Source organism: Palaemon carinicauda, chromosome 1 (genome assembly GCF_036898095.1).
Source record: "Palaemon carinicauda isolate YSFRI2023 chromosome 1, ASM3689809v2, whole genome shotgun sequence".
In the NCBI taxonomy this organism is placed as follows: domain Eukaryota; kingdom Metazoa; phylum Arthropoda; class Malacostraca; order Decapoda; family Palaemonidae; genus Palaemon; species Palaemon carinicauda.
Genome location: NC_090725.1, coordinates 192407667 through 192428351, shown reverse-complemented (window position 1 = coordinate 192428351; position 20685 = coordinate 192407667).

Genomic DNA, 20685 nt, shown 5'->3' with positions numbered 1-20685 from the left:
ATGATGCCCTGAAACCCGCGTTTCAAGACAATAGACTTTTGGAATTTTATTTCAGAGTACCAGAAAAATATTTGAACTTAAAAAAAAATTGCTGTTGGCATGTTTTAAATTTTCGGTAGTACATATATCTGTGAGCAAACATTTTAAAAAATTAAACTAGTAAAATCAAAACTTAGATCTAAGCTTACTGATGAGCATCTGCATCACCAAATTTTGAGACTTTCTGTTACAAATGTAGAAATAGATATTTCTAAGATGCAGCTTCAAGTTTCCCATTAAAGATAAGATATATAGAATGTTCAATAACTCATTATTTTCTTGCACAAATTCTACAATAAAACATGAGCTACTATTAAGATTTTTTAATTTATAGGAATAATACCTACGTAGCAATAGCTGGCATAAGAGTGTAAGACTCTTAACTTGAACAAAACTCAAAAGATGAATAATATACAAATAAATGTGAACTTTCTCCGACGGTAAGGATAATTCTAATATGCGACCCTCATCTGTATTTCGAATGATAATGTGGCCCTTTTACTCAAAAAGGTTGGGGACCCCTGATCTAATTTATATTAAGAATAATTTTAATGTGGATCAATGCAAACAGGCAAGAGATGATGGCCATAAAAACTCAAGTTATCTACTATACCAAGGAGCTTTATTTTCAGTAAATCAAAATCTGCATTACGGAAACCTACATGGAAAAGATAGGTAACAAAACCCGAGATCTCATGCAAAAGGAAAATTTCCTGAACATTCATAAGCAAAATCACTGTTTACATTATTGATGTGTATTATTTCTATACACTTATACACATTACACGTGTAGCCTATGAACTTCATTTCTTACTATTTATTTAAAATCACACAGTCTTGAGTTTGTATTTGCATATATTGGGTATATTTGCCCTTGGATTTTGAATATTGGCATAAATCCCCCCTCATCACAAATTTTGCTTCAAATGAAGTCATTTAGAAAGCATTATCATATAGTAGCATCTTTTCAAGAAAATTTTTTGAATGGTGGGATGTTCCATTGAGATTTTTTTTTCGATATATTCAGGAGGTTCAACTGACAGAGTTAGTCTAATTTTTCCTCCACTGCATCAAAATCCAGGAGGTTCATTCTTTCATTTCTGAGAACCACAATGATTGCATTGTTGTGACATTAAGCCAATTTGTACTATGCCCTCTGTTTCATAGAGGGATCTTGGATTAGAAGTGAAGGCACCAAGATGCCATTGCACATCATTTAAAGGACAAGGTCTTACTTCTGCATGCATGACTTTATCAATTGGGCAACTATTCTCAGCTCCTTCTGATGTTATATGGCAACTATTCTCAGCTCCTTCAGATGTTTCTTGGTTTCAATGGACAATCCTTCTTTGTTGGTTATCCTGAAGTCGAGTCATTCTTTGATTTTTTGATTTGTGATTTCTTATAGCTGATATTGTTTGTTGATTAAATTCAAGAAGATAATTTATTTGGACTTCATCCAGTTCTTCACAACTAGTTGCCATTCCGTTTGCATTAGTGTTCCTTCTTAAATGCCTCTGCTCTTCGTCTTCTGCTTCACGTCTAGCTGCCATTCTGCTTGCATTCGTGTTCCTTCTTAAATTCCTTTGCTCTTCATATCCAGATTCACGTCTAGCTGCCAATCTCCTTTTATTAGCGTTCCTTCTCAAATTCCTGTGCTCTTCATTTTCTGCTTTATGGCTAGCTGCCATTCTACTTGCAGGGCTTTTCTTTGTTCTTCATCCTGTGTCTCACGTCGAGCTGCCTTTCTTCTCGCATTTGTTTCCTTACGTTAATTCCTCTGCTCTTCTGTTTCCTACTATCTTTTTCTTTTCACCGAAATTGCTTTATCGGATTTATCGGATGGGAACCTCTTTTTGGGTGGCATCATTTTGTAGAAAACTGAAAAAAAATGAAAATTACATAAGACACAACCCTTAAATATTTTGTAGTGTTTTTGAGTTGCATCATTTTGTAGAAAACTGAAGAAAAAAATGAAAATTACATAAGACTCCATCATTAGATATTCTGTAAGTTTTTGTACGTTTTACCACATGAAAAAAAAAAAAAATCAGTGTATGCTGTGTATGGTTGGGGGTGGCGGGCAATCCCCCAGGGCCCCCTTTTTTAGGACAAATTTCCAAATGAATATAACCCCAAAAAATCTCCTATATTCATACAGTCTCTATGTCGAAATTCCTTGCAATTCCTTAGTATTGAATACAGTTTTAGGGGGCTTGTAATTATGGGACTGTAGACCCCCAAGGTAGTTCTTGCTCGAAATAAAAATAGCGACGTTAGATTTCTCAATTATTAGTATTTTTTTAAATTTTAAGTATGACGACAGCCTGCTCGATTTCGCCCGATTGCACGTAATACAGTTTTAGGGGGTCTGTAATTATGGGGCCCGTAGACCCTGAAGGTGGGTCTTGATCTAAATGGAAATAGCAGCGTTATTTCTTACGATAAGAAATTACATAAGATTCTATCATTAGATATTCTGTAAGTTCCTTGTACAGTTTTTCTGTGGTGAACATGTCTGTGAACATACACACAGTACACATAGACAATTACCAGATTTATATATATATATATATATATATATATATATATATATATATATATATATATATATATATATATATATATAAAGAAAAATGTCCAGCTTATTGCAGTAATACAGATTTTGGTTTATTGGGATTAGAGAAAAATATTTTAGAGAGCTACAACAATTTATTGGACCAAAAAAAAAAAAAATTCGTTTTTTTCTTGCCATGACATCAGATAAAACGGCTCAGTTTTCTTCTTCTATGCGATTACACAATTATCTAAAAAACAAAAGAATATTGATAAAAACGGTTTTACAAGCTAAAGTAGGACAATTTTGGGGTAAGCGTACTACATTGGATCCTTCTCTCTGGTTATGGCTCATCTTCATTTTGCCTACATATACACCGAATGGTCTGGCCTATTCTTTACGCATGCTCCTCTGTCCTCATACACCTGACAACACTGAGATTTCCTAACAATTCTTCCTCGTTCAAGGGGTTAACAACTGCAATGTTAATTGTTCAGTGTCTTCTTTCCTCTTGGTAAAGGTAGAAGAGATTGTTTAGCTATGGTAAGCAGGAGCGCCTCTAGGAGAAGGCCACCCTAAAATGTAACCTTTGTTCTCTGGTCTTGGATAGTGCAATATCCTCCATACCATGGTCTTTCACTATCTTGGGGTGGAGTTCTCTTGCTTGAGGGTACACTTGGGCGCACTATTCTGTCTTATTTCGCTTCTTTTTTTTTCTTTTTATTTTGAAGTTTTTATAGTTTATATATGAAATATTCATTTTAGTGTTTTTCTGTTCTTAATATGTTCTATTCAAATTGTTATTTGCATCTCTTGTGTTTTCCTTATTTCCTTTCCTCACTGGGCTATTTTTCCTGTTGGAGCCCTAGGCTGATAGCATTCTGCTCTTTCAAGTAGGGTCGTAGCTTAGCAAGTAATAATAATAATAATAATAATAATAATAATAATAATAATAATAATATTGTGGAGATCGACAGGAACTAGATGGTGCCATAACATCAGTTGGCCAGACTCTCTCTATATACAGCTCAGAATAAATTTAGTACTGGTTCTGTTGGAATAATGATGATAATATTGATAAAAGAAGAAGAAGAATAAGAAGAAGAAGAAGAATTAATGTTATTTCACTTTTAACTTTTTATATATTTTTTTTTACTTTTGTATTTTTCTTAGTTTTTGGAGTTTTTCCGTGATGAACTGATTCTTCTTTATAAACGATTGCAGTACACCAGACACGAGATTTATGTAAAAGGCAGTTCATAAAGTGAGTAGGAATTGAGAAAGAAACAGTATTTTCAATGTTTCCATGTAGTGTGGTTCCAGCATAGTTTAAAGGCGTCCAAGTGAGTAGATATGGAGAAAGTAGGGATCACATCTCATTGTAATTTGACTGCTGGCCGGATGTGGATAGTAAGTTATTTCAAGGATAACGAAAGTATTTTCCTTGACATATGACGAGTAGTCTACCTGCGAATGAAGTCTTACACTGATTTACAGAAGTGATGCGGAGATTAAGTTTATACTACATCTATGTAACTCAATTTCTTATGCGCTAACATACCAAACAAATAATATTTCTTCGTGAGTCTTGTTACTGCTCACTCCTAACCTCATCATGTTGATCTTAGTGGAACTTAAATAATAGTGAGGAGCGTTATGAGAAACCGGAAGAATTGGAAGAATATTGGAAATTCAACCACTGAACTGTGTTCTTATTTGTTTTAGGTATTGCTGAAAGTTTCGTCTATCCCATCAAAATATGTTACTTGGAAATAATTATGAAAAGCCTCCTTAGAAAATTTGATATATAATACACTAATTTAATCAGTTTAGATGAGAGAGAGAGAGAGAGAGAGAGAGAGAGAGAGAGAGAGAGAGAGAGAGAGAGAGAGAGAGAGAGAGAGAGATATTCAAATACTGTGAGAGTATAAGAGTTTCAATATCGTTGGTGTCCGTGTAATATACGAATATAATATATTTTTTAGATGGAAAAGCATAAAAAAATCTTCAAGGACAGAAATAATGGGTTTTAATATTTCTCAGATTATGATATTTTCGTTTATAATGGAACACTGACACAGTCTAATAACATCTTACTGAGACAGATGAACTTTTGCAACACCGAGCAGGCGATATGCAAGTATCTCCTCCGGTCCCCCCTTACCATACATATCTTACAAGCACCTTATATATCAGCCAACAAACCCGGCTCTTAAATCTTTCAGCTTATCGACTGTCTTTATCGCTGAGGTAAAGAGGTCACATACACTGTTGTATATCTCTTTATTTCCGGAGAAAATGTTTTAGTCTGAAAATCAAACTCTCGATGGGGTGTGGGCATGTCATTCGTGTTGGCAGCTTTTCGGAGATTGAATAGCATCAATAATAGATGGTCGTCTAAATATTACCAAGAGCTAGTCGGATAAACCATAGATGAGCAATACTATCGCATACAGGATCTTGGCTACTTTTTTCATTAATCATTGTAAATACTCACTTATATTTCGCATTGAGCACTGTAAAATTATTATTATTATTATTATTATTATTATTATTATCATTATTATTATTCCTATTATCATTATTAACAGCTAAGCTACAACCCTAGTGGGAAACGCAAGATGCAATAAGTCCAAAGGCTCCAACATGGAAAATTAACCTCGTGAGGAAAGGAAATAAGGAAATAAATAAACTACAGGAGAAGTATTGAACAATTAAAATTTTAACCCTGGATAGGTACGCTCCTTGGACACCCCTTTAAGGGTATACTCGGACGCGAACGACCCCGACGCCAAAAAAAATTCTTGAAAAATCAGTTTTTGCAGTAACCTTCTTTTTTCTTTTGCCAAAAAAAAACTTCAATGAATGCTTAAAACAACTGTAAAGATAAATACTACTCATCTGCAGAAAAACTATTTATTATAAATATTTTAAAAAATTAAGTAGAAAAAAAAAGACCTGACATAAAAATTCATAAAAAAAAGTTTATATATATATACACATATCCTTTTAGGAATTGATTCTTGAATGTTTAGGACACATCTTGATGTATTTTGGATGAAGTCAGACCCATGGAGGTGAAGATCTGAAATGAGAAAAAAAGGGTAACTTTTTTTGGACAAAAAAATTTGTCCAAATTTCATGAATTTTTTTGGGTACCCAAATGAAATAGGAAGTGGCTAATTTTTTTAGGGAATAAACATATGTTATCCTAAAATAGAAATATGTAAAAAAATCTTCATTATTTTGTAAATTACATTTATATCAGGGGCCATATCTAAAGGTAATTTTTTGAGTACTTAGAAATTTCATAAAAAAATACATATATTTAATATATAATATGATATTTATGCAGGTAAAAATATACCAAAATATCACAAATTCTATAGGGAACAAGAATATATATAGATAGGGCAGCTCACACTTCGGATATGTCCACAAAATGGCCGCCAACCACACTGACTCAGACTCCCTAATCTGCCACTTGAAATGTAGGAAGGGTATGTCAATTTCAAGGTGTTATTTACTAATCTAATTATTATTGGATATGCATAAAAATTGTATGGTGGGTTGCTGGATAATTGTCGATTATTTTACGACTATAAAATTAAAATTCTGACCCAAAAAAATTTTTTTGAAGGGAAATAAAATCGAAAAAAAAAATGTAAAACAATATAATATTTTAGCTAAAAAAATTTGATGATATTCAATCAAAAAAGAAGTAAACAAAATTTTCCGACAAATAAACATCTAGAGGAATCATTACTCTGTGATAGTTCCTTAGTACGTAGTAATTTTGAAAGAATTGGGAAAAAACGAAAAAATAGCAATCACCGGAAAATCGAACACATATCTATATATACGCCATATCTGGCTAAAAAAAAGATAGGCATGGGTAGCCTGATCATCTAGAAACACTTTCCAACACTATAAAAATATAAGTTTTGCGACACTACTTGCCAATTCCTTACGGTAACATGACTAAGCAAAAAAATGCAAAACAAATAAAAAGGGGCACTCGCGGAAAAATGGCTAACATTCTAATATACGGCATTTCAGAAAAAAAAAAATTCAGCCACGTGCTAGGCAAACCATCAAGGCACATTTTCCGACAAATAAACATCTAAATGAATCATTACTCTGTGATAGTTCCTTAGTACGTAGTAATTTTGAAAGAAATGGGAAAAAACGAAAAAATGGCAATCACAGGAAAATCGAACACATACCTATATATACGCCATACCTGGCTAAAAAAAAAAGATAGGCATGGGTAGCCAGATCATCTAGAAACAATTTCCAACACTATAAAATGATAAGTTTTGCGACACTACTTGCCAATTCCTTACGGTAACATGACTAAGCAAAAAAATGCAAAACAAATAAAAAGGGCACTCGTGGAAAAATGGCCATTCTAATATACGGCATTTCAGAAAAAAAAAATTTCAGCCACGTGCTAGGCAAACCATCAAGGCACATTTTCCGACAAATAAACATATAAATGAATCATTACTCTGTGATAGTTCCTTAGTACGTAGTAATTTTGAAAGAAATGGGAAAAAACGAAAAAATGGCAATCACAGGAAAATCGAACACATACTTATATATACGCCATATCTGGCTAAAAAAAAAAAATAGGCATGGGTAGCCAGATCATCTAGAAACACTTTCCAACACTATAAAAATATAAGTTTTGCGACACTACTTGCCAATTCCTTACGGTAACATGACTAAGCAAAAAAATGTAAAACAAATAAAAAGGAGCACTCGCGGAAAAATGCCCAACATTCTAATATACTGCATCTCAGATAAAAAAAAAAAAAGACATGCACGTGTTAGCCCAACCATCAAGGCACACTTTCTAACACATAAACATGAAAAAAAAAATCAATAATATACGGCAATTCCTTACTACGTAGTAAATTTTTACAAATATTGAAAAAAAACAGAAATTGGCAACCGCAGTTAAATACCCAATATACCAATAACTACGTCGTATCTGACAAAAACAAAATCACGCATGGGTAGCCAGATCATCTAGACACACTTTCCAACACTAAAAAAGCAAAAGTTTTACGACACTATTTGGCAATATCATACGGAAAAATGACTTGGCAAAAAAATGAAAAAAAAGTGAAAAAGGGGCACTCGCGGAAAAATGCCCAACATTCTAATATACTGCATCTCAGATAAAAAAAAGACATGCACGTGTTAGCCCAACCATTAAGGCACACTTTCTAACACATAAACATGAAAAAAAAATGAATAATATACGGCAATTCCTTACTACGTAGTAATTTTTACAAATATTGAAAAAAAACAGAAATTGGTAACCGCAGTTAAATACCCAATATATCAATAACTACGTCGTATCTGACAAAAACAAAGTCACGCATGGGTAGCCAGATCATCTAGACACACTTTCCAACACTAAACAAGCAAAAGTTTTACGACACTATTTGGCAATATCTTACGGAAAAATGACTTGGCAAAAAAATGAAAAAAAATGAAAAAGGGGCACTCGCGGTAAAATGGTCCTCGTGGTGATGAACGATATTCTAACTAAAAAAAAAATCATGCACATGGTAGCCAAACAATCCACCAAGACTTTCCACAACTGATAACCTATACAAGTTGCACCATTCTACGACAATTTCATAATACGTAATAACTTTGATAATTAGGCAAACTACCTTAGAAGGGTAAACTCGGTCGCGCTCGACCCCGACGCGTCTCAGAAATCGGGGAAGGAGTACAGCTACAGCAATGCACATCTGGACACTACTAGAGCGTGTAGGGGAGACACCTCCTGCAGGTCGATCACCCTCAAATTCAGTCACGGGGGTGAGTCATGTGAGAAAAACCTGTTTTTTTTTTACGCTCGGGGTCGCGAACGACCCACCGTACCTATCCAGGGTTAAGAAAAGTAAAAATATTAATATAGATATTTCATATATAAACTATAAAAGCTTAAAAAAAAAGGGAAAGAGAAATAAGATAGAATAGTGTGCCCGAGTGTACCCTCAAGCAAGAGCATTCTATCCCAAGATATCGGAAGACCATGGTACAGAGGCTATGGCGCTACCCAAGACTACAGCACAACCGTTTGATTTTGGAGTGTTCTCCAAAAGGAGCTGCTTAAGAGCCACTCTCATCCTTACCATGAGGATAGCAGAAACTGAAAAACCACAGTTCAGTGGTGGAATTTTTTGGCTTCAGATGAAAGAAGGAGTATAGGGTAATGCAAGATTTCAAAATCAGGGGAACATACAGTTTTGTAGAACATTTCCTCAAATTCTACCTTTATGCCATTAAAATTCAATTTCAGTCTTGTATAGGGTCTGGTAATTTTGACTTTAACTTTTTGGCACAGTAATGTGTAAGAATATCAGAATTCAATAGATTAGTAAGCCTATTACTTAGATTATCAACACAAACATACACCACATATGTACAGTATATATGTACCGTATTTCCCGTGTGATAAGACGCTACAAGTGGTAAGACGCACCCTTTAATTAAGAAAGCAGTTTTCGAAAAAAAAAAAAAAATGATTTTAAAAACTTCTTGGCAGAAATTCATGGTCAGCGACTCTTGCGTGATTATTGTCTGGCACAGTAACTTTTCTTATGTTGGGTGTATTATGAAATGTTCAAGTTAATATTTATTAGCTATATGCCGATTATCACAATTCTATTACATATTCTTGTAAGAAACAACTAAATCAGTCGTAGTTTCTACCACAAAACGGATTTTGAGCGAAGCGAAAAATCTATTTTTGGGTGAGATAGCCATGGCGTCCTGATGGAAGGTTCCTTTTTGGTAGCTTCCTTGGGTAAATAACTACTAAGATATTCCCAGAGAATTTAACCACAGGTTATCACAGAATTCTAACTTCTGGAGCGAGTATCCTAAAGGTTTCCCTTTTAAGACATCGTATATCAACAGGGGACGCATGTATTAACGCGCCACATAGCTATCTACACCCCGAACAGAGTTAATGCTTCGGTGTGTAAGGGCGGAGAATAGCTGGGAGCCGTTCCATAGCTAATCTCATCCGCGGCTACTTTTGGTACTCGAGACGTAAACAAACGGGCGCCATTGCTTAAATGACGTCACGTCCGTCTTCATCCTGAAGCCAGTTGCTTGCCAATCACCATGATACAGCAGAGCAGGGTGGGACCTAAAAACTGGACGAAGTAGCAGGGAGGGTCCATCAGGACGCCATAGCTATCTCACCCAAATATAGATTTTTCGCTTCGCTCAAAATCCGTTTTTTGGGCTCAAGCCATGGCGTCCTGATGGAAGAATACCAGAGAATCAATGTATCGTGGTAGATTTTCCCCTATTGGGTAAGCGCCAAGGGCTTTGAACAATGTAGCATAGTAATCTTAATAAAAGAAACGTAGGGAAGAATCTTCCTGCCCCCCTTGGCAGTGAAGTTCCCACGGTCATGCCGAGATCAAAGTGGTTATCGAAGGGCTATTCACCTTGCTAGAAGAACCTGAAGAACTTGGAGACGAGACTGAATGGTTGGCATTCGTATCGGAACATTCTTTAGGGCAGACAAGTGGTGGTTAGGCACTGTGTGCTAAGAAGGTTAGTTTCGTCTCTAGGGTATGAAGAGTAAGTATTCGTATTGGAATATTACATTGTAAGAGTGAATATATACTAAGGGTTAGGATCTTAGTATCTCCATGAACCATAGGGAAGGGGATAATAAAACTATGACAGGCATATATTTCATAGTATAAGTAGGAGGGGATTGAGACGCACAAGTAATAAAATAGGAATTTTATTTCACAATTGCATAAAATTTAAAATAAATTACAGCAATAAGTAAAGTTAATTTACAGTGAATTATAATGTACATAGTAATAAAGACTTGCTCTTGAATCTGAAAGGGAATTTCAAATTTATTAGTAGGCACTCGTTCTTGAGGAACGTCAGTCTTTAATTAAAACACATCATGCTCTAGGCATGCGGCGCTTGTGTGACGACTATGACATTTCACCTGGGATAAGAACAGTTATAAGAAAGCACTAAGTGTTTTCGACATCACTATGTATCGCTCGAGGGTCAACATAGGCACCCGAAGAGTTAGAGTCCCAAGTAACTCGCTGTTCTATGTAGAGTTAGGTGCAGGTTTCATAACACTACCTGCGGCTACCACAAAATGTTTGACTTCGTGCACTTGTTTCGCATAATGTTTGAAGAAAACACGCGAGGACTTCCAGCCTGTAAAGCTTTTAAGGCTTTCGAAGTCCATACTCTGAAAGAAATTCAGAGACGATGCAACTTTTCTAGGATCGTGACCGGCGGGTGTACTGTCAGGATCCGCTCTGCGAATGAAGTAGGTGATTTTCGCTCTTAGTTGTTTCAGTGACAGGTCGCTGCCCGATGTTTCTCCTTTGAAGAGTTGGCCTCCACCAAAGTTCGAAGTTCTGCGAAGATAGACCTTGAGGCTCTCTACTGGGCATAGAGAGGCATCTTCCTTCAGGGGGCATATTCTCCAGGGGCCCCATCTTTTGGTGGGTAATTCGTTTTTGGCGAGAAACGTCGGATCCGGGGAGAGGGTAATGTCTCTTGAATCAGTAAACAGGATATGACCCTCTTCTCTTGACAATGCCACTATTTCGCTGACTCGGGCTCTTGTGAGGCAAGAGCAAAGAGAAATATAACTTTCTGAGTCAGATCCTTGAGAGGGCATGAATCATTATCCAAGTTGGAGGCGAAATGGAGCACCTTGTCCAATGACCAGGATATCGGTTTCGGTGGGGGTGCTGGGCGTAGACGAGCGCATGCTTTCGGCAGTTTATTGAAGATGTCGCTGGACAGATCAATTTGGAAGGCATACAATAGTGGTCTAGTCAAGGCCGATTTGCAAGTCGAAATCGTATTGGCTGCTAATCCCTGTCCATAAAGGTGAATGAAGAAGGACATGCAGAAATCAATTGTGATTTCCTTAGGATTTTTTGTCTTGACGAAAGAGACCCATTTTCTCCAAGATGATTCGTATTGCCGTCTTGTGGATTCGGTCTTGTATTCCTCGAGGAAGTCTAGACTTTTCTTCGAGATCCCAAACCTCTTCTTTGCGGCTAGGGAGAGAAAATCATGAGATGAAGGTCCTTGATTTTCGATGATGAAGCGAAGACAGTCGACTTCTGTACTTGTTGGGAGAGAACTGGGCCCGGGAGAGGGATCAGCTTGGGCTGCAGCTCCAGGGCCAGGGGGTACCAGTTGCTCCGGGGCCACTTGGGAGCCACTAGGGCCGCTGTCCCTTTGAAGGTTCTCAGCTTGGAGAGGACTTTCAGCAGAAGGTTGGTGGGAGGGAACAGGTAGATCTTGGACCATCTGTTCCAGTCCAGAGGCATGGCATCCACTGCTTTTGCCTTGGGGTCCTCGTACGGGGCCACGTACCGAGGAAGTTGATTGTTGTTGCTCGTTGCGAAGAGATCTATCTGAAGTTCTGGGACTTGGTGAGAGATGAAGGAGAATGATCTTGCGTCTAGAGACCATTCCGACTCTATCGGGCTTGTACGAGATAGAGCATCCGCTGTCACGTTGCGGAATCCTTGAAGGTGAACTGCAGACAGGTGCCATTTCTTCTTCTCTGCCAGACGGAAGATTGGAAGAAGCACCTGATTTATCTGGGGCGATCTTGAGCCTTGGCGATTGAGACATCGAACTACCACCAAGTTGTCTAGGGTTAGACGAATATGGATCGAGGGAGGCGGGGAGAGTTTCTTCAGAGTTAGAAGGACCGCCATGGCCTCCAAGATGTTGATGTGAAACGTCTTGAACAGGGGAGACCATGTGCCTTGAGCCTGTTTTTGGTGGGAGTGACCTCCCCAACCCTCCAGCGAAGCGTCCGTGTGGATGTTGAGTGATGGAGGTGGGTGTTGAAGAGGAATGGACCTTTTCAGGGCCTTTGCTTCCGACCACGGCTTGAGGAGAAGTCGAAGTCTGTTTGGGAGCCGTCTCTTGAGGTCTCTTCGAGCGATGGATGCAGAACGTCTCCAGACTCCCGCGGCATCCTTTAGCTGTGCACGAAGCACTGGGTTTGTTACTGAAGCGAACTGTAGAGAGCCTAGAACTCGTTCCTGCTGGCGTCTTGAGATCCGCTTGGATTTCAGTAGTCGTTTGACAGACCCTGCTATTTCCTTCCTTTTCTTCTGGGGAATGGAAAGGCGGTGTGACTGAAGGTTCCATTGGATTCCTAACCATTGGAACTTCTGAGCTGGAGAGAGGCGAGATTTCTTCACGTTTATCTTGAATCCCAGGTGTTCTAGGTACTGGGTGACTTTGCTGCAGGATTTTAAACAATCCTCGGGCGATGGAGCCCAGACTAGCCAATCGTCGAGGTAGGCCATCACCTGGACGTCTCGGAGGCGGAGCTGTTGTACTATGGCGTCCGCCAGCTTTGTGAAGATCCGAGGGGCCACATTGAGGCCGAAGGGCATGGCCCTGAAGGCGTAGCTTTTCCTTTGGAGTCGAAATCCTAGGTAGGAGGAAGCGTGATGGTTCATTGGAACGTGCCAGTAGGCATCCGCCAGGTCTATGGAGACCGTGTAAGAACCTCGAGGCAGAAGGGTCCTTATTTGTTGAAGAGTCAGCATCTTGAACTTGTCGTTCGCTATGAACTTGTTGAGGGGGGATAAGTCCAGAATGACTCTGAGTTTGTCGGAGTCTTTCTTGGGGACACAAAACAGTCTCCCTTGGAACCTGGTGGACTTTACCTTCCTTATCACCTTCTTGTTCAAGAGATCTAGGATATATTCTTCCAGAAGGGGGGTTGATTGTTGGAAGAACTGCTGGAAGGTTGGGGGTGGTTGAGTCCAACTCCAGCCTAGACCCTTCTTGACGATGCTGTGTGCCCAGGGATCGAAGGTCCAACGATCCTGGAATTGGCGGAGTCTTCCTCCCACCGGAAGCACTTCATTGCTTCTGGTGTCCCGAGGGCTTACTGCCTCGGCCGCTAGCTCCCTTTCCTCCTCTGCCTCTGGAGGGACGGCGAGACGCGTCTCTGCCTGCACCTCTGCTTGAGCCTCTACCTTTGGGACGAAAGGTAGTCGTCTGTTGCTCGTAAGCAGGGGTGAAAACCGGTGACTGTGACAAGACCGGTTGGGTGACCAGCTGAAAGGTCTGCTGTGGCTGGGCTGCCACTTGGGGAGTAGCGGGTCCCGGAAACTGTCGTCTTGGTTGACGCTGCTGGGGTTTCTGTTTGGAGGATTTCCTCTTAGGTTGAGGTCCGTCGTCCTGAGAGGATTTCCTCTTTTTTGACATGCCCCACTTGTGGAGAAGGTTCCTATTCTCCGTGGCGGCTTTGTCGGTGATCTCCTTCACAAGGTCAGAAGGAAAGAGGTGTTTACCCCAGATGTTGGAGGAAATCAGTCTCCGGGGTTCGTGTTTCACAGTGGCACCTGTGAACACGAATTCACGAAAGGCTCTCCGAGCCTTCATGAAGTGGTACATATCCTTCACCAGGGTTGCCATGTGGGATTTGGCGAGTACCATGTAGTGGTCTGGTACTCTGGTGTCACAGGCCATGATATCAAGTTGGACCTGGTGGGACATGGATGCTGCGAGCCTCTCCTTCGTATCTTGTTCCCGATGAAGGAGGTGATCGTTGAGTTTCGGGAGGTCTTCATTAAACTGACGTCCGGCGACGTCAGGATCTAGCTTTCCCACCACGAAAGTATGCTGGATGTCCTTCCAGTGTCGAGCGTCGGGGGGAGTCACTATGGAGAAGGGTCTGCACTCCTCCAGTGCAGGGCAGGCTTTTCCCTCTTCCACAGCCTTGAGGCACGCAGCGAAGGCCTTTTCCATGAATGGAAGGACTGCATCGTCAGGTGCGACGTAGGTAGGGTGCTTCTTGCTCAGGGCCGGAAGCTTAGAGCAGGTAAAACCCCTACTTTTAAATGAATTGGCTAGCATAGCCTGGGCCTTCGCGAGATCGAACACTATCTCCTCCTTTGGTTCGGTCTCTTCTTTAGAGGCAGGTTCAGAGCGAAGCCGGACGTAACAGTCCGGGTAAGCCTCGAAGTTTGGGAAGAACTCCACGTCTTCCAGGGGGACCGTGCCGATCTTGTCGCTGACGAAGATTCTGCTGGTCGTGATAACCATATGCTCAGCATACCTCCATGGGTTGGCATGTGAGCAAGCGGGGAGATCCTTAACCGAGATCTTCTTCGGTTCTTTGGATCCTATCATGGACCTGATGAACTCCTGATTTTCTTTCAGCCTGTCGTCCATGATGGCTTTGATCATCCGGAACATCTCTTGAGCGGATGGCATGGGTTCCGGGGTAGCGGAGGTAGACGGGAGAGACACTTCCGTCGGTGTAGGAGTAGGGGCGGTGATGGAAGGAGGAGCGACCTCTTGCTCCGACTCGGTGTATTCCACCTGGTCCTCATCATCTTCAGCACCTTGAGCCATAAGAGTCTTCTCCGTGCCCTCCGAAATATCCGACATGTGTTCGTAGTCCTCGGAATCCAGGTGGCACTCGTGCATGGACTGGGCCATGACTACGTCTGGTTCCACCGTAATTTGGACAGTGGGGATCAAATCCTTGGGCACCACAGAATCAGGGGAGGCCTTTGGGAACAAAAGGGACCTCATTTCTTCAGTGGCCAGGTACGGTCCGGTGGCATTCTTCTGGAAGCCACGCACCCACTTGCGTAGCTTATCCCGAGAAGTGTCCCTGACCTCCGCTGAGGGAGGGTTATGGAAGGCATCAACTAGGTGAGCCTGGCAGACCGTACAGTTCAGCGGGTCCCAGAATTTCAAATCCCCTTTCTTGTTAGCACAAGGGGCGTGAGTCCTGCAAGCCGTATGCCCGTAGAAGTGCGGGCGTTTCACAGCGCAGAAGTCGAAGTCACACTTCATCTGCTCCTCCTGTGGAAGAAAGAGAAAATGAGTATGGGGGGAGTCATAAGAATGGCTCTTAAACTAAGTTAATATTAATCATTAATTTTAACTTGATAAAGGGTGTGATGCACAGAGGATTGAGATAGGAAAGAAACATACTCTGTGCGTCCTGCCCTGCACGTTACCGTAAGCTTCATCCTTGGATAATCCGAGGTGGCCGAAGGCGCAGGATAGAATTCCAGTAGAAGTCCATAGGGCAAATGGAATTCCATGGGAATTGTCAAGGATAAGGTTGGGACTGAGGCCATTCAGTCCCAAATTAGGGGGCTAAAGGATCCCAAAGGGTAACTGCTTCCGGCAACCAGCCGCGCTAAGATACACGCAGCATGCTGGAAATCTGTAGAATGCAAAAAGACAGCATGATTACCAGTAGAACAGTACTAAGGTACTGATCCATTAACATAAACAAGCCATCTGGTTGCAGTGTAGGGCTATCAGTATTAGATGATAGCTAGTAGAAGGGGGTGCAAGTCGTCTTGATGACTCCGGAAGGTTCCGGTAGACCTCCGGCACGCCGGAGGCCGCTCCAGCAGAGTTTCTGGCATTAGTACAGACAATATAAAAGTCAAGAGTAATACCAGGGTGGCGCCCGCCGGCACAACGGCGGCACGCCGGCAGAGGGAGCGGCGGCTCCGGCAGCCGGAGGTTGCCGGATTGGTGACAGGAACAAGGATGGTTATAGCAGAACCGGGTTGCCGGCAGTGGATGCCGGCACTCCGGAGGCCGGCCGGCGGGCGGACGACCAAGCTATGAGGAAGGAGGGAGAGCCATCGGCTGGAAGCCGGCGGCAGGCGGCAGTCCCCCGGCACACGGAGGACTGGCGGCCACGGGGATATGGGGTGAGTCACCAAGGTAGGAGGTGGGTATCGCCGACAGTGGAGGCGGCAAGGGACCGGCACCCGGATAGTGAAAGAGACAGAGGGAGGGATGTAGGGGGTCCAGCCATGGACTCCCAGACATCCCCCCTGAGAGGGTGTACCCATGATAGAGGCTGACTCTATCACCCAGAAGCAGGGGCCGCAGAGGACCGGGAGCTAGGGTAGCCCAAGGGAGGGCTAGGGGACACCCAAAAAGGGGGGGGGGGATGAGACCCCTGCATACAGAACACATCCAGTGGCTAACCCCATAGGACACTATGAAGGGTATATGTACCAGAGCGGACTGTACACAGAAGCTCAAGGTAGCCCTATCACTCCACCCTAAGGAGGAGTTGTAGGACAGGGGACAGATGGGTATAGACTAACCTAAGTATAGGCTAGGCTATACAAGAGATAGGTGGGGAGGGGAGAAGAGAAGGGTCTTCCATAGAAGGGGTTCTGTACCAGAGCGGCCACTAAGGAAGGGAAGACACTCCCTAACCTAAGGTAAGGCAGCCTGACTGAAACGGTGCATGGGTACAGTTTCAGCAAGGAACAGAAAAACCCTTCCAAAACCTAACCTAGAGCAGGGATGTACGTCCTGAACTAGGAAGGATAGAAGACATATCGCTATCGCAGGAAAGTCGTAGACTTAGTCCTAGCAATAGAGGAAAGACTAGTCGTTCCTCACTCTCAGGCGCAACCCTAAGGGGGGTTCATTCCCTTAGGGAGGACAGAGAGGCGATAATATACTCTGATAAGAGCTTGATCCCCTTACGTGGTAGGGGGAGCAAGGCTACACAGAGGGAATGCCCAAGGGCAGGGGGATGAAGGAAGCATATAGGGGTCCTACATGTAGGTTAGGTTAGGAAGGCACACTAACTAACCTATCCCCTATATGGTCCCTGAAGGCGAAAACACTTGCATCACAGTCAAAAGTATTGTAAAATAATGCCACTATCTTCATAAGTAAGCCTAGTATCACTGATAAAATCATGCATGAACACTAATATAGGCGCTCGGGCCTGGGGGCTATAGTAGCCAACTGGTATGGGGTCAATCGATGACCGGTAAAAAAGCGTCAAAACACGATATAAAAGTTCCTAGCTATGAAGACTAAATAAACTAATATTATCGATTAGTAAATAAGGCCGGAAGCGTTGTTGTGGCTAACTAAATAAGGCATGCAGAACAACAACGACGCCATAAAATGGCGGGTCCGGTAGAGGCACAGCTCTGCCACAAAACAACAAATATCTCGAAAAGTAATATTTACTTTACGGTCAGAGCTTAACTAAACAATACTGGAACCTTGTACTCAACTTTCCAGAAGAAGGCGAGGCCGAAGGTAGCAACATGATAAAGATGCAAGACGATAAAGTTAGCACAGGGAAAATCCGTCTAAGTAAGGCGAGCTACTGTACAAAGGATGAAGATGGACGTGACGTCATTTAAGCAATGGCGCCCGTTTGTTTACGTCTCGAGTACCAAAAGTAGCCACGGATGAGATTAGCTATGGAACGGCTCCCAGCTATTCTCCGCCCTTACACACCGAAGCATTAACTCTGTTCGGGGTGTAGATAGCTATGTGGCGCGTTAATACATGCGTCCCCTGTTGATATACGATGTCTTAAAAGGGAAACCTTTAGGATACTTGCTCCAGAAGTTAGAATTCTGTGATAACCTGTGGTTAAATTCTCTGGGAATATCTTAGTAGTTATTTACCCAAGGAAGCTACCAAAAAGGAACCTTCCATCAGGACGCCATGGCTTGAGCCCAAAAATACGTTTACTCATGTGCTTGAAGTTTCAAGTGTTGTTTACCTGAAAGCAGCGTTGCCAAAGGTTCTTTATAAAATTTTGGTAAAGATGTAAAATTCTAGTGATATTTCCAAAATTCCTCATATACCCTATAAATATTCACACGAAATGTAGTTATTGATTATAGAAATCTATAAATTCTTTTAGGTGGAATACTTTCGCTACTGTTTATGTGATTCTGGGTCTAGTTACTATTCTGCTGACTTAGTAATACTGCACTTGACTAACAGAAGTTTTTTTCCAAGGACGTATTTAGCAACTGTCTGTCTGTATTATTTCGGAACTCGGGCAACAAAGTCATTGTCAATATATTGCTTTATTACAATATATCAATAAAATATGAGAAAATAGATATATACTCAATAAACAACTATGTCATAGTGTCATGTTGTCTGCTACGAGACCACTAGTTGGCATGTTTACTTGTGGAAGGGGGGTTAGCGAGTCATCAGCTGATTACCAAAATAATAATAATAATAATAATAATTTGCTACTGTACTTCATTAAATGAAGTGCAATATAAAAATGAATGAATTTATATTAGATGAATGATAATTGTAGGTTTATATTCTATCTCTCGTGAGTTTGAGTGCTTTTAAGTCAATAGTTTGGTGTTTGAGGTGTGTCAAACTCCCCTCTACAACTTTTTCTTAGTGTTAAGACGCAGGGTGATTTTGGGGGTAATTTTTCGTGAAAAAAGGTGCGTCTTATGACACGGGAAATACGGGTATATATTATTATACTATGGCTCGTGACCGGAAACCAAACATATAATATAATATAAACTACGACTGGCAAGTTAATCAACCTCTCAAATTTGAAATTCACTTGTTTGCTTTTACAATAAAACTGTTAAAGGTAAATAACTCAAAGACAGCAATATATAAAACACTGGATATCCAAAGGTCTCTCAAGTACACTCAAAACTAAACTGGGGAATTATTATTATGAAAAAATTTAATACTAGTCATTAACAGGGTATGAGCATAACTATTCTAAACAATGGCGATTGGAATAATACACTCTTTACAAAAATAAATGTATTCTATATAAATTACAACACTTTGGAAAGGAATTTACATAATAACAAATACAATCACTCGAAATATTAAGTGTGAACGAAACTTAGATTAAGACAAAAATGTTACGATCTGAAAATTATATAAAGAGTTTACTTTAAATGTTAAATCTGAATAATTACTTGTTTCATTTGAAATTAAGTCTGAATACAATATTTATGGTTGACACTTAATGAAAATAGATAACCAGATCACAATACAAATACCTAATCTTCCTATAGGGCGAGTTACAAAAACTTTACACAATGCCAACACTCACCCTAATGCAATGAATTCAAAATTACTGTTTCGTTTACGTATCTTCTCAAAACACGATTTACTTTGGGATACAGAATCACTTGGGAGAGGACACACTATAGGTACTTGGAGAGCGAGGGAATGTTTGGGTCCTTCACCAGATGGCTGCTTCTCTACTACTACTATGCAGCCCCAGGGGGAGAAAGCTTATATAATAAGACTTAACTATTTTCAGAAAATTCCAGGAGAGCGAGTTCTGGAAGCGTGGGGCAGGGTAAGGCGTCAGAGTTACCAAATATTGATCTATCGCACATGTACTCACGCCACGCCAGATGGCTGTCTCAGTCAGCTAGCTCCGCCTACCCTTTGTCCCCGAAATAAAAAAAAGATAACATCCTATCACTAGGTTTGTTGCGAAAATTCCAAAGCACATGGTACCCAAAACAATTGTGTATTCCCTCTCAAACTTGACGCAATACCTCATAAAAATATAAAAGAACATTATATAAGCCCTTCCTCATATTTCATATGATCACATAACACTCTCAAACAGATTATGTAAGACTTCATAATAAATATACGAGAAATAAAAAAGTTAATTCCTAGAAATAATGTAATAATGTAAATTTACATACATTAACTTGAATTAAGAATACAATGAAATTAACGACGAAAGTCTTATGTAATTTACGTAATATACTTACATCTACATGAGAGTAGCTCATTTTACTGGCTGGCTATTCATCTCTTCCATACACAGATGAAATATATGTAAATAAATCATGAATAAACTATTGTATTTACTCTACACTAGACCAGCTTCGTAAGATAGCTCCCCCCAAAAAGATTATTTATTCTGGGCCTAAATCCATTGATTCAGCCCAAGATGAATAATCTGCAACCACGTTATCTTTACCTGATATATACTTTACATTACTACAATACGGTTGCAAACATAATAACCACCTAGTTAACCTTTGATTACTATTTTTCATCTTATTCACAAAAGTTATAGGATTATGATCCGAATATACTGTAATCTCTTCATTTTGTGGTCTATTCTCATAGACCTCAAACTTGTTTATCGCTGTGACTAACGCTAGTAGTTCCTTTTCTACTGTCGAGTAGGCTCGCTGATGCTTCTTTAGCTTCAAAGACATGAAACAAAC